Source organism: Salmo trutta, chromosome 10 (genome assembly GCF_901001165.1).
Source record: "Salmo trutta chromosome 10, fSalTru1.1, whole genome shotgun sequence".
In the NCBI taxonomy this organism is placed as follows: Eukaryota; Metazoa; Chordata; class Actinopteri; order Salmoniformes; family Salmonidae; genus Salmo; species Salmo trutta.
In genome coordinates, this window is record NC_042966.1 from 2,758,276 (window position 1) to 2,771,582 (window position 13,307).

Genomic DNA, 13,307 nt, shown 5'->3' on the forward strand with positions numbered 1-13,307 from the left:
TTTATGACAAACTGTTACATCATTTAATCAAACAGCTGTAATTATCATAAAGCATGTATTGAATGGTTAATTCGATTAGGTCAGATAAGGAACATCAAGCCACAGAAGTAAAGAATTATCAGATGCTCTTTTATTTTATTATGTTAAGCCCTGTTTATACACGTACATTGTGATGACATGTCACTCTCCTCCTGTATCTAGATTGTGTAGCCTGTGTAGACACTTCTCTTGATGCCAAGAATTTGAGAAACTTAGGGCATGTTTACAACTGATATCAACGCGTTCATGACTGACCGGTGGATGTGATCTAAGCCTGACATCTTCTGGTCACTAGCAGCACTCCCAACCACCTCTCCACACTGGCTCAGACAAACAACCATTAGTTCACTTCACATGGGACCTGGAAGACACTCACATTACAGTTTGCATAAATTAGCTGGTGTGTTAATGATTTAAGTATAATTCTAAGAAATGTCTATATATAGATGTGTATATTTATTTTGCATAATTTACGAAAGTGTCTGATGTGATAAATAACTAATGTAAAAGGAAGAATTGTGTGAACTGGTCTACAATTGGCTCAGAGTGGCTTGATGCTTTAGGACAGCACACAAGTCACTGGCTGCTGGTTCCCATGGCAGCAGGTCTCTTCCTCCCCTCATTTGATTGGTCAGATCCTCCTGGGTCACCATAGAGGGAACAGAAGTTTCCTATTAACCCACATAATTCCTTCAGACCTTTACTTTTCACTATAGCCTGTGGTGCTTCTGTTTGTGTTGCTCCTAGGCTTTAGGTCTTGGAACGCCAGACCAAACCCCATTTTTTCTGTGAAGTGTGTCAGTCTTTAGTCAAGGACTACAACATTAGGAGGTAGATCTGCTTTAATATTGCAGCTTCCATCAATGTAATTGTCTGCATCATTTCCAATCCCCCATATTTTTGGGGTAAATATATAAAGTACCAGTCCAAAGTTTGGGGACACCTACTCATTCCAGGGTTTTCCTTTATTTCTACTATTTTTTACATTGTAGAATAATAGTGAAGACATCAAAACTATGAAATGACACATATGGAATCATGTAGTAACCAAAACGGTGTTAAAAAAACAAACAGATTCTTCAAAGTAGCCACCCTTTGCCTTGATGACAGCTTTGCACACTCTTGGCACTCTCTTGGCATTCTCTCAACCAGCTTCATGAGGTAGTCACTTTGAATGCATTTCAATTAACAGGTGTGCCTTGTTAAAAGTGAATTTGTGGAATTTCTTTCCTTCTTAATGTGTTTGAGCCAATCAGTTGTGTTGTGACAAGGTAGGGGGGTATACAGAAAATAACCCTATTTGGTATAAGACCAAGTCCATATTATGGCAAGAACAGCTCAAATAAGCAAAGCAAGACTACAGTCCATCATTACTTTAAGACATGAAGGTCAGTCAATCTGGAAAATTTCAAGAACTTTCAAAGTTTCTTCAAGTGCAATCACAAAAACCATCAAGCGCTATGATGAAACTGGCTCTCATGAGGACCGCCACAGGAAAGGAAGACCCAGAGTTACCTCTGCTGCAGAGGATAAGTTCATTAGAGTTAATTGCACCTCAGATTGCAGCCCAAATAAATGCTTCAGAGTTCAAGTACCAGAAACATCTCAACATCAACTGTTCAGAGGAGACTGCGTGAATCAGTTCTTCATGGTTAAATTGCTGCAAAGAAACCACTACTAAAGGACACCAATAAGAAGAAGAGACTTGCTTGGGCCAAGAAACACCGGTGGAAATCTGTCCTTTGGTCTGATGAGTCCAAATTTTAGATTTTGGTTCCAACCGCCGTGTCTTTGAGACGCAGAGGAGGTGAATGGATGATCTCTGCATGTGTGGCTCCCACAGTGAAGCATGGGGGAGGAGGTGTGATGGTGTGGGGTTGCTTTGCTGGTGACACTGTCTGTGATTTATTTAGAATTCATGGCACACTTAACCAGCATGGCTACCACAGCTTTCTGCAGCATTACACCATCCCATCTGGTTTGCGCTTAGTGGGACATTTGTTTTTCAACATGACAATGACCCAACACACCTCCAGGCTGTGTAAGGGCTATTTGACCAAGAAGGAGAGTGATGGAGTGCTGCATCAGATGCCCTGGCCTCTCCAATCACCCGACCTCAACCCAATTGAGATGCTTTGGGATGAGTTGGACTGCAGAGTGAAGGAAAAACAGCCAACAAGGGCTCAGCATATGTGGGAACTCCTTCAAGACTGTTGGAAAAGCATTCCAGGTGAAGCTGGTTGAGAGAATGCGAAGAGTGTGCAAAGCTGTCATCAAGGCAAAGGGTGGCTACTTTGAAGAATCAATATATAAAATATATTTTGATTTGTTTAACACTTTTTCAAATCAAATCAAATTTATTTGTCACATACACATGGTTAGCAGGTGTTAATGCAAGTGTAGCGAAATGCTTGTGCTTCTAGTTCTGACCATGCAGTAATATCTAACAAGTAATCTACCAATTCCACAACAACTACCTTGTACACACAAGTGTAAAGGAATGAATACGAATATGTACATAAAAATATATAAATGAGTGATGGCCAAACGGCGTAGGCAAGATGTAATAGATGGTATGGAGTACAGTATATACATATGAGATGAGAATTGTAGGGTATGAAAACATATAAAGCGGCATTGTTTGAAGTGGCTAGTGATACATCTAATACGTCAAGATGGCAAGATGCAGTAGATGGTATAGTGTACAGTATATACATATGAGATGAATAATGTAGGTTATGTAAACATTATCTAATATAAATATTATAAAGTGGCAAGTGATAAATTGATTACATCAATTTTCCCATTATTAAAGTGGCTTGAGTTGAGTCAGTATGTTGGCAGCAGCCACTCAGTGTTAGTGATGGCTGTTTAACAGTCTGATGGCCTTGAGATAGAAGCTGTTTTTCAGTCTCTCGGTTCCAGCTTTGATGCACCGGTACTGACCTCTTCTTCTGGATGGTAGCGGGGTGAACAGGCATGGCTCGGGTGGTTGCTGTCCTCTTTTAGGTTACTACATGATTCCATATGTGTTATTTCATAGTTTTGATGTCTTCACTATTATTCTACAATGTATAAAATAGTAAATCAACTTGTCAGAGCTTGAAGAACCCTGTCTTAGAGGTTGTAACAGGTCATAACACAGGTTATAGTAGGTATACCTTCAAGACTTCACACGTGGAGGCGGTTCCTCCTGGGAAGATCTTCTCTATCTTCCCCACCGGCTGCACGTTGGACTCCAGTCCCCCAAAGATACTGATCCCTGGACCAGTAAAACACAGGCATTATTACACAAACAATCAAAAATCTATTGAATTGTTTGAGTGAGACTCGCGTTTGTATTGGCTCTGTTGTAAGAGCTACTTTTCTGACCCCTTCTGGCCAAGTATGATACCGGTACCACATTTAGAGCTTGCCAGTTTATAGTCCCAAAAAACAGAAATGAGTTAGCCATGTCTCGCTGCTCAAGGCCTATGGAGAAATTAATGTTGTTTTTTTTATGTCCATTTTTGATTGCAAAATCTATTTATTTGATCAATTCCACTGTGTCTGGAGGCAAAAGCAGTCTTCATTATGCATACTTTTTTTCATTGTCTAAATGCTGATGCTTGAGCAAAAAATACTCCAGTGGAGACATTTAACAATAGGTTCAGTTTATTGTCAGTGAGGGTATACAGTACAATGCAACACAAGTGTATCAGCCTATCTGGTATGAGCTGGTTGGAGTGGTGGAACAGAGAGTAAAGCATCAGGTCTGGCACCTCAACAGCTTAGACACAGACCATCATTAACACACTCAAAGAAAACAGAACACCATCAGCACTATTAGCAGACATATCTGAACGTAGCGAAATGACAATGGCTTGTGCAACACACATTTGCTGAAAACGGAGGTCAAAATAGATCTAAATACTTAAAGTACGTTTTTTTTAGTATAACAAGCAGACATTTTTCTTATCTTCTGTAAATATTGTTCAAGGCTGTGCTTTGACTACCATACATAAAATAATATGCACGATTAGTGTGTGATATATATGTACACCACTTCTGAGGCCTTGACTTCACCGTCATCTTTCAATATCCAATTTACAGTGCCTTTCGGGAAAGTATTCAGACCCCTTGACTTTTCCCATATTTTGTTACGTTACAGCCTTATTCTAAAATGGATTAAATAAAACATTTTCCTCATCAATATACACACACTACCCCATAATGACAAAGTAAAAACAAGTTTTTAGAATTTTTGAAAATGTATTAAATATAAAAACAGAAATACCTTATTTACATAAGTATTCAGACCCTTTGCTATGAGACTTGAAATTGAGCTCAGGTGCATCCTGTTTTCACTGATCATCATTGAAATGTTTCTACAACTTGATTGGAGTCCATCTGTGGTAAATTTAAGTGATTGGACATGATTTGGAAAGGCACACACCTGTCTACATAAGTTCCCACAGTTGACAGTGCATGTCAGAGCAAAAACCAAGCCATGAGGTCGAAGGAATTGTCTGTAGAGCTCTGAGACAGGATTGTGTCAAGGCACAGATCTGGGGAAAAGTACCAAAATATTTCTGCAGCATTGAACACAGTAGCCTCCATCAATCTTAAATGGAACAAGTTTGGAACCACCAAGACTCTTCCTAGAGATGGCCGCCTGGTCAAACTGAGCAATCGGAGGAGAAGGGCCTTGGTCAGGGAGGTGACCAAGAACCCGATGGTCACTCTGACATAGCTCCTCTGTGACGATAGGAGAACCTTCCAGAAGGACAACCATCTCTGCAGCACTCCTCCAATCAGGCCTTTATGGTAGAGTGGCCAGACGGAAGCCACTCCTCAGTAAAAGACACATGACAGCCCGCTTGGAGATTCCCAAAAGCAACCTAAAAGACTTTCCGAACATGAGAAACAAGATTCTCTGGTCTGATGAAACCAAGATTGAAATATTTGGCCTGAATGCCAAGTGTCATGTCTGGAATAAACCTGGCACCATCCCTATGGTGAAGCATGGTGGTGGCAGCATCATGGTGTGGTAGGGACTGGGAGACTAGTCAGGATTGAGGGCCAGAGCCCAGGCATGAACCCGATCGAACATCTCTGGAGAGAGCTGAAAATAGCTGTGCAGTGACTCTCCCCATCCAACCTGATAAGAGCTTGGAAGGATCTGCTGAGAATAATGGGAGAAACTCCCCACATAAAGGTGTGCCAATCTTGTAGCATCATACCCAAGAAGACTTGAGGCTGTAATCACTGCCAAAGGTGCTTCAACAAAGTACTGACTAAAGGATCTGAATACTTATGTAAATGTTGTATTTAATTTATTACATTTTTTTATACACTTGCAAACATTTCTAAAAACCTGCTTTTGCTTTGTCATTATGGGGTATTGTGTGTAGATTTGAGGGAAAAACACTATTTAATCAATTTTAGGGGTCTGAATACTTTCCGAATGCACTGTATATAATAATCGGACCTTCTCATCCACAAAGATCTCGCCATTGAAGTAGGGTCTAAAGTTCTGGATCTCTATGCCGATATCCTCTTTCACTACGGAGTACAGAGGGACCCCGAGCTCTTCCAGCTGGGGCTTCAGAGAGGACAGCTCAGAGGCCTCCTGGAGTATATGTGCACAATTCTGGAGTATGCCCAAACACATAATATTATGTAGCATGCATTCACACTCATACAAATATACTGTACCTCTCTCCACAAGGATCATCCAGGGCGTCTCGCAGTCATGAGTATTGCACCAGTCTTATCCCACAAAATCCTGGCTTTAACAGTCTTATCTGCAGAGACACAACTATCAATATTGCATACAATGGTAAGAAGCTTTCAGGTGTATAGACGTTACATTACTTAATTGACACTGGCACTAAAACAAAGACCTCTTCAGTGCTGGGTAATGGTTCTAGAAGTACATTTCCATTGGAAGCTAAATCAGCTAATGAAAGTGAAATCGGTCAAACTTTTTTTGGGGTCTCACTGTCTGCTGTTGTTGTTTTGAGCTCCGTGTTCTCAAAGTGCTCCAGAGTGGATGGGGCTGACCTGGTCAGGGACAGTGTTGGCCAAGATCCTGCCAGCCAGCCAGACAACCAGCACCCCCAGACCACACACTGAAGGACAGGATCTCCCCCTCCAGGCGGGAAGGTCAGCACAGCAAGGAGAGACCAAACTGATGATTAACACCCCAAAGCCCCATTCAGTTTCTCTACCTTGTCAGTAGTATAAACTTTCTCAATCCTCATGGATTTAAAAGGAATGGGCTGCAAGGAGACAGTTTCCGTCATATTCCTTACACCAGTCTATTCATTTGAAACCCAAGAGTGGGAGTGTACTAGTTCCTTCTTCAGGAAGGAGTGGCAACAATGTCTCAAGACAGACCACCAACACCACGGGCATCTTCAGTAGATAGACTGAACAAAAAATGTATAGAAAAAGAGGAAGACAAATGTGGAAAAGAACAGCAGTTTCATGTTAAAGGTAATGTTATTATACTAATCTAGCGAATGCAAGCCGTATTAGCTCCAACAGATTTGCTGATGACCCCTACCCCTTTATTCTACTACAGTATATATTTTTTCCTAACTGATATGGTGCAACAGTGTAGCCTCTGATTCAAGAGCACATTGTGTGTCCCACCAGTTACAGAGCAATGAATCCGCTGTTCTGATAAGAAAATCTCCAATTGTATTCTCTCAGAACAGACAGCACATTCAAGCAGGTCACTGATGCTGTGGAAATGTCTGATAAGGACTGTATCACAACCCGCCTTGATATTGGAGGAAACTCACTGCTACATTTTGTAAGCTGTAGAACACCTCTTCTTCTGACTAAGAAGTGTTTGACATTTCAAATTTCATACCTCTAAAGAACACATCCTGCTTCAGGACAGGGAAATTACTAAATATGTATTTATATCAAACCAGATGAGTCAAGTATGAAGCCAGTTAACACATTTCTGCTTATCATAGGTCTTCACACCCATACTAGTAGCCTCTCTGTGTAAACCACAAGCCACATTGGGCTTTCACAATGTACATTTCCTTTATCCTCTCTTACCCAAAGTGCACGTCTCTGTATCCAAGAGTGAATCAAAGTTTAACAAATACAACAATGACTTATATTTGTACAGCACTAGTAGTAGACCCTAGTCACTAAGCCCAGAATTAAGACAGTTAAATGTGGTATCTCTGACGTGCTGGTAGCAGACATTTAACATCTCTCAACAATGTTGAAGAGCAATGATTGATTCCACCTTCAATCATCATACATTTTTACAATGTATGAAATCCCTCTATAGACTGAGATGGAGTCATCACTAACCACCTTCCCATCCACAGATTTTATGCAAGTGCTTCAACCTGGTCTCAGAGCATTTTGTATTATTCTATACATAAACCCAAGACCCTCCATTTAGTAGGAGATATTACATTTCGTATGGTATGTATTCATTTGTGGCTGTCCATCATCCATTTCATATGCTAGGTTACAGATTCCAATTCTTATGTTACGCATTTACAAAATGTAACGAATTTGCAAAACGGATGATATGTTACAAATTCTAATTTGTTGTGGCTGGCTAACGTTAGCTATTTTCAAAGTAGCTAAAAAGTAGTAATTAGTTGAAACGTTGCTAATTAGCTAAAATGCTAAAGTTACCTAAAATGCTTTGGATTGCTAGACGTTTGCATTATACGCCCACCAATCCACCCCGACCAACCACTCTCCTTTCATTTTTGGTTGCTAAAATTCTAATAGTTGTCTTAATTGAAGTTTGTGACAAAACACACTAGTGTAGAGAATCATTGTACCATAAAAAAAGCTGCTAAATATATTTTCCATAAGCAAAAATATTGTATTAGCAGGTGTTTGAAGCTGGTGTACAAAAACAAAAGACACATAAACGAAACTTAGCGGGAACCATAAATACTGCACATAGAAAAGACATACTGCTACTTAAGGCTGGTTTATACTTTGTCTATCGGCATGTCTGTAGACAATTAGAAGGCAGAAAAAGATTTTCCCCACTCTACAGTCGGCTATATTGGTCCGCTAATACACTACTTTTGTGAGAAAAATACACTTTTTTTATTCCGGTTTTTCAGGGGGGGGGGGGGTGCTGCAACATGCTCAGCACCCCTACTTCCCACGGCTATGCATGCAGCCTGTCGGTTTTGGGTTTATACTTTTTAATTACAAAGACATCTTGTCAGAGGACATTAGGACAATAGAATGTTCATGAGGTCAATGGGACAATTTCTGCAGACATGTCGATAGACCAAGTCTAAAAGCAGATTTACAGTTGATTTCAATGGGAATGACAGATCTATAACTCACATTTCTATGTGAATTTGGTCGGGTCACCTGTAAAGTTATATATTGCAGCTTTAAGTAACATTGTCTTATGTAACCATACTAATTGTAACACGCGATGTTATGGTATGGTCATCACTGCGACTCGGGAAACCATGCCGTGTATTAAACTACAGATTAAATAAATTAACTTTACAGGGTGGTGAAAGTGCACGGTGATTTTATTGCTCCTTTCCAATAAATATCGGGGGTCTTATTCTGGTGACATGATCGATGATTGACTACAGTTTAGAAATATTCTGCCTCATATCAACAATAACTAGCCTAGACGCACAATTTTCTGCGAGCTGTTGGATAGCCTCGAGTGCACGTACCAAAACCAGATAAGGCACATTTGCTATTGAACTCTAAAGTTCGTGACAAATCTATCAGTAGAGTTGAAGATGTGATGGAAACACATTGAACGTCAGATTTTTATTCGGTACGTGGACATTTAAACGAAAAAGTACATGTTGTATGCAGTACGTCATTACGCACAGATTTGTATCTGCAAGAAGTCCGCTTGGTTGAAAAATGCGCATATTTTCTTTATGCGGATTCTAGACTATTCGCATGAACATCTGTCGCCAATTGGATTGAAACCTAGTTACTGAGTCAAATTATTTTTTATTTTTTTTACTTCTACTCATATTAAGGTATCCCATGACTGTTAAACAATAGACAGGAAGAACGTCATCTGTCCAATAATGTGTGAAGTCAGGATGTTAAACATACACAGCCTATACTCACCACTCAGAACAGACATGCCAGAGCTGAGGGTCATTTGAATGAAAGGATTCAACCAATCACTTGATAGTAACTGACTTCAGGGTGCCTAGAGCTGTCCAATGTCTTGTTAAAACAGTAAAGACATATCATTAAACACAATGGAAAACCATATTATTAATTATAGTTATCCGATGTAACCAAACTCTTGTCAGATTAACAATACACAATGAAACACTGACTAGTCATAACATTGTAGAATTAGAAGGGAACATTCTGAAATGGGACATGTGAAAGCCTTTGTCAAGTCAAAGTTAAACTAGCCACAGGAAAAAATGAGAGATCAGAGAGGTCCTGCTGCGTAATGAGATCTTTACTGTCAAATAAAGGTCTTTCAGGAAGCCAGTCTGCTGTGTGTTGATTGTAAAGGGGAGACATGTGTATAGAATCAAGTCTGGTCCCTCCAGAGTTTGGACAGACCATCATAAGCACACAGACAGCCCAACACAGAACCTACACATCAGCAGAACAAGACCCTGCAGATCACAGTGAGAACATAAACAAGATGTCATCTACCTCCTAAGTTATTGTTGTACAGTTTCTAACAAACACACGTTACTTCTACAAAGACACAAGTTCTTTGTACTTTTCTGGCAGCTTTCAGGACATCCAGAATGTTGACCTTACCCCCAAACTCCTTCTCCCAGTGCTCCAGCAGTATACCCTGCAGATGACAAATCAAAGATCTTAGCTTTGGCAGTGATGTAAAGTAACAAAGTAAAAATACTTTGAAGCACTACTTTAGTTTTGTTGTGCGTCTCTACTTTACTGTCTGTGTTTGACAACTTTTACTGCACTACATTCCCTGACACAAAAGTACTCGTTACATTTCAAAGGACAGCAAAATGGTCAAATTCATGCACCTATCAATATAACGCGTTGTCATCCCTACTGCCTCTGATCTGGCCCACTTAACACAAATACTGAATTTGTAAATTATGTCTGGTTGGCTTAAGGCATTTGATGTATACCATTAACTTTTTCTTAATACGACAATTGAGTAGGCTACTTTTTCCACCACTGTACTTTAGTATATTTAAAACCATACTTTTACTCAAGTAGTATTTTACTGGGTGACTTTCACTCGAGTCATATTCTATTAAAAGGTATCTTTACTTTTACTCAAGTATGACAATTTACTATTTTTCCAGCACTGAGCTTGGTGGTTCCAATTGATTATTTAGCTGACATTTACCTCATAAGACACTTATTTTACAATCCATGCATCAGTAAGTGTGTCAGAGGATGAGTATTTCCTGAGAAGACCTACCCGCTGGCCTGCTCCAATGACGAACAACCCACCCAGCACGAAGCCCTCTCCAAACACATTTCCTAGGAAGCCGTTCTTGAAGGCCCGCAGGCCGTTCATCCACACACCCAGACGGAGGAACGCCAACAGACCCATCTTACGCTCGCGGGCCCATAGAAACATCTCTGTGAGACACAAAACAGAAGGCTTTAGTGTCTCCATAAATTGTTCTATTCATATTGTAATAATTGTGACTGATTGGATAATATGTTGCTAATTGTAAAATGATCAAAGGGCAAAAAATAACTACTTTCAAGATGTTCAATATAAGCACCATTGTGTTTCACATCAGGATTAATTTCTTGTAAAATAGACAGTGAAACCCAGCCTCTCTCTTTATATATGCACCTTCTGATCGATGAAGATCTCATTGAAGTAGGTTCTGAAGTTCTGGATCTCTGTGCCGATGTTCTCCTTCACCACAGCGTACAGAGGGACTCCGAGCTCCTCCAGCTGGGGCTTCAGAGAGGAAAGCTCAGCAGCCTCCTGGAGGATGACAAGACAACAAATAAGCCATTTGCCAGAAGAAACACACAGGGCCTAGATCACAGACAGGCAGCAGTCAACTACACTGCTCAAAAAATAAAGGGAACACTTAAACAACACAATGTAACTCCAAGTCAATCACACTTCTGTGAAATCAAACTGTCCACTTAGGAAGCAACACTGATTGACAATACATTTCACATGCTGTTGTGCAAATGGAATAGACAACAAGTGGAAATTATAGGCAATTAGCAAGACACCCCCAATAAAGGAGTGGTTCTGCAGGTGGGGACCACAGACCACTTCTCAGCTCCTATGCTTCCTGGCTGATCTTTTGAATGTTGGCGGTGCTTTCACTCTAGTGGTAGCATGAGACGGAGTCTACAACCCACACAAGTGGCTCAGGTAGTGCAGCTCATCCAGGATGGCACATCAATGCGAGCTGTGGCAAGAAGGTTTGCTGTGTCTGTCAGCGTAGTGTCCAGAGCATGGAGGTGCTACCAGGAGACAGGCCAGTACATCAGGAGACGTGGAGGAGGCCAAAGGAGGGCAACAACCCAGCAGCAGGACCGCTACCTCCGCCTTTGTGCAAGGAGGAGCAGGAGAAGCACTGCCAGAACCCTGCAAAATGACCTCCAGCAGGCCACAAATGTGCATGTGTCTGCTCAAACGGTTAGAAACAGACTCCATGAGGGTGGTATGAGGGCCCGACGTCCACAGGTGGGGGTTGTGCTTACAGCCCAACACCGTGCAGGACATTTGGCATTTGCCAGAGAACACCAACATTGGCAAATTCGCCACTGGCGCCCTGTGCTCTTCACAGATGAAAGCAGGTTCACACTGAGCACGTGACAGACGTGACAGAGTCTGGAGACGCCGTGGAGAACGTTCTGCTGCCTGCAACATCCTCCAGCATGACCGGTTTGGCGGTGGGTCAGTCATGGTGTGGGGTGGCATTTCTTTGGGGGGCCGCACAGCCCTCCATGTGCTCGCCAGAGGTAGCCTGACTGCCATTAGGTACCGAGATGAGATCCTCAGACCCCTTGTGAGAACATATGCTGGTGCGGTTGGCCCTGGGTTCCTCCTAATGCAAGACAATGCTAGACCTCATGTGGCTGGAGTGTGTCAGCAGTTCCTGCAAGAGGAAGGCATTGATACTATGGACTGGCCCGCCCGTTCCCCAGACCTGAATCCAATTGAGCACATCTGGGACATCATGTCTCGCTCCATCCACCAACGCCATGTTGCACCACAGACTGTCCAGGAGTTGGCGGATGCTTTAGTCCAGGTCTGGGAGGAGATCCCTCAGGAGACCATCCGCCACCTCATCAGGAGCATGCCCAGGCGTTGTAGGGAGGTCATACAGGCTCGTGGAGGCCACACACACTACTGAGCCTCATTTTGACTTGTTTTAAGGACATTACATCAAAGTTGGATCAGCTTGTAGTGTGATTTTCCACTTTAATTTTGAGTGTGACTCCAAATCCAGACCTCCATGGGTTGATAAATTGGATTTCCATTGATTATTTTTGTGTGATTTTGTTGTCAGCACATTCAAGTATGTAAAGAAAAAAGTATTTAATAAGATTATTTATTTCATTCAGATCTAGGATGTGTTGTTTAAGTGTTCCCTTTATTTTTTTGAGCAGTATATAATGGAGTAGCCCATATTGATAATACTGTACATACAGGCAAAGGTAAAAGTGTCTCAATGCTATAGGCATACCTCTCTGCACAAAAATCATCCAGGCCACCTTACAGCCAAGATAACTGCTCCAGACTTCTCCCATATTCTTTTGGCCTTAAAAGGCTTATGCGCTAGGTGAGAAAATAAAGTGAAAAGTTAAAATTATGCAAATCTAGGTTAATTTTCATAAATAAACTAACAATCCATTTGTACATCAATAAGTAAGAACCTAATACATTTAGAAATAGTCCTTTACAAGCCTACCTCCTTTCAATGGCTTGAGGTCAGTCTCTTCTAAATGTTTGAGGGTGGCCCTCGATGGCTGCGTCAAAAACAATTCGGTGAAAGAGCGAAAAACAGTAGCGATATTGGCAACAACTGTGGCTAATGACTGGACCACAACATCCATCACAAAGGTTATGTAAGGAAGGAAATTCAGCACATGAAACCCTTCACTGTGGGGCCATATTGAAGTGAACCAGCTCCACACACACTGCAGGAACGGGGTCCACCCTTGACATAGACAGCCCACTTGTGACTCACTCGCAGTTGCAGACTGGGTTTAAATACCAGAATAATTCAATCCAGCCCAATAGTTTTCTGGGCTAAGCACTTTTGTAATTTGACAGGTAACTAAACATTGTTTTG

At 41.3% G+C, this 13,307-nt stretch overlaps 2 pseudogenes; both read right to left on the bottom strand.

Annotated features, from left to right (window-relative positions):
• Positions 1-251: 251 nt before the first annotated feature.
• Positions 252-9,175, bottom strand: LOC115200780 (peroxiredoxin-like 2A; annotated as a pseudogene).
• Positions 9,176-9,599: 424 nt separating this feature from the next.
• LOC115200781 (peroxiredoxin-like 2A) lies at positions 9,600-13,068 on the bottom strand (annotated as a pseudogene).
• Positions 13,069-13,307: the final 239 nt, after the last annotated feature.